The following is a 2,419-nucleotide window of genomic DNA, read 5'->3' as shown; positions in this document are numbered from 1 at the left end:
TTTAGTCTTCATCTTCTTGAAGTTTAAACATCCGATTTATTTAACCTTATGCACCAAATACAGCCTGATCAGAAATGTATTCTGTTAATCACGGTGAATTCTCAGTCTCTCCGCTGGTTTTCCGTTCTGTGCGTCATCCTGGCCCCTCGTTCCATCTCTCGCCTCCTTTCCAAGCTTTTTCGGAGTCGGCCCCCACTTGACTTCCGCATAAACCCACATAGGAAGAAGACAGGCAAAGTCCAAATCCTCCGTTATTTGTTTACCTCGCTAAATAGGTTAATTGGAGATAAAGGTAAAATTGTCGGCTAAGTCACTTTATACTACTAAATAAACAACATGTAAAGAAACGATGCTCTCAGTGCTGGTGAGAATGGGGTTGGCGGACGGTTGCTCCCCGCGGCCCGGCGCAGGAGCGATCAGCATGGCCTTTCGGGAAGTAACTCTGCTCCGCTCTGAAGAGTCAGGGAGATGTCCGCATTACTTTATCCTAAACGGACAATCCAGCCCCTCCGTCAGAAAGAAAAGACACAAAAACTAGAATCACTGAAGTGTATATTTATATCCATCAGTAGGAAAATGGCAAATTGTGGCATGCTAACTTATGCTTAAACACTAAACCATAGGCAGCCACTAAAAAAGATAACTCTATGTCATCTGGTAGAAGCTGCAACTGTCTAAAATTTGGAATGTCTTTACTGGTCAAGAATAGAAAGATAATGTGGAAAAATTATAGGCAGTTGATTTGATAAAAGAGTGGGTTTCCAGATAACGTCTTATGCGTTTTATTTATTTATTTAATTTTTTGTAGAGATAGGCTCTTGCTGTGTTGCCCAGGCTGGTCTCAAACTCCTGGCCTCAAGTGACCCTCCCTCCTTGGCCTCCCTCTTACTCATTTTTCAGTGTCCATTGTCACAGTATTTGCTTAATAAAAACAGATGCTAACCTGGGGTTTGAAGGTTATCGCCAAATCACTTTTATCTGGTCTTCCAGTAACTATAAATTACCAACACGAAATCATCTATGACAAATGGAGTAATTTGCTAGGACTGTCTACACAGTTTTCAGAGCCCAGTGCAAAATGAATACATGGGACCCCTTGTTCAAACAGGATGAAGAATTTCAAAATGGTGACCACAGAGCATCAGACCAAGTGCCCTTCTAAGAGGAGGGCCTGGTGTGACTGCATGGGTCACATGCCGTGAGGTTGGCCTATTCTCAGCATTCAGTAGACATAATATCCTAGAGCTAAACAAGTAACTTTCAGTGGAAGAAGTCACAGCTGATGTGTTGACTTAGCCTTGAGAGCTGCTTTGTAGGCTCAGCATTCCTGAGCCTTCAACAGGAAAGGACGTTTGTGGGTTGTCAGAAGAGGTGCCTCTAAATACTAGAAAAAACTTTTTTGAATTTTTTTTAAAGCCTTTGACAAATGATAACTACTAGTAATGCTAAAAACACACACCAAAAAACTTTGACAGAGTTTCATATCATCAACTAACCTGTTTGACTTTGTCTTGTTTATGGCAGCATTTTGCAGATATTTTTTCAGGCATAGAGGTTGGTTTTAATAAAAGAAACAGAGATTGGGGTACATGGGAACGAATGTCCCTGTTAGAAAAAGTTGAGGAGGTTACTAAAAACGAAAATAGAGGTTAATTTTGTTTTCTTTTCCAATTGCAGATTTGACGATGGTAGAGGGCCTTTGTTTTTGTTTTGTTTTTAGATACTTTTACATGTTTGGGACTTTTTATTAATTTGGAGGCTTGCCAGACTTAAATTTCCGTCTTTTTGTCTACGATAAAGTACCACTATAATTATAGGTGGAGGTACCTTTGTTTTTTTGACAGCCACAGTGACAAAGCCAAATTACCTTGGGCACTTTGTGGGAGAATTTAAAGTCTAAATCAGGGGTTGCAGATGGTGGCAGTTTGGCTCCCAGTATATAATTTGTTTTAATTAGTTGCCAACATTAAGAAATCTGGAGATTTCACTTGAAAAAAAAAAGATGATTGCTGGTTTTCCTTGAAATGCAGGCAGTGGGGCAGCAGGACCCCTTCCAGGTCACGCCCACTCTCAGCCCTGCCCAGCCCAGTCTTCTCAAAACATTTTTTTAGTTTCATTTTTTTCTGATTTTAGTAGCAATCCATGTTCTTTATAGAAAATCTGGAAAACCAAAGAGAAAAAGGAATGCAGGAGGACTGGACTATGCTCGTATCTCTGCAGGGTTTCAGCAGACTGTTTCTTGGGTGACAGGGGTAGGTGGAGGGCAGTGTGGACTCCAGCCCCCGCTGCCTGCAGTGGATGGCAAGAGAGCCCCTAGGTGGACTTGTGAGTGAGTGTGGTCAGCCGAGGGCCTTTGCTGCCCACTTCCAGGTGCAGTTGCTTCTCCTCTGGTGGATCCTCTCTGCTGGATCACAACTCC

General features: G+C 42.1%; 1 protein-coding gene across 1 annotated transcript in view; it reads left to right on the top strand.

Moving 5' to 3' along the window:
* IFNGR2 (interferon gamma receptor 2 (interferon gamma transducer 1)) overlaps window positions 1–2,419 on the top strand; it is a 24,162-nt gene that overhangs the window by 20,653 nt on the left and 1,090 nt on the right. The window lies entirely within an intron of this gene.

This window comes from Propithecus coquereli, unplaced genomic scaffold, assembly GCF_000956105.1.
Source record: "Propithecus coquereli isolate 6110/MARCELLA unplaced genomic scaffold, Pcoq_1.0 Scaffold54, whole genome shotgun sequence".
NCBI lineage: Eukaryota > Metazoa > Chordata > Mammalia > Primates > Indriidae > Propithecus > Propithecus coquereli.
This window is presented reverse-complemented; position numbering and strand designations above follow the sequence as displayed.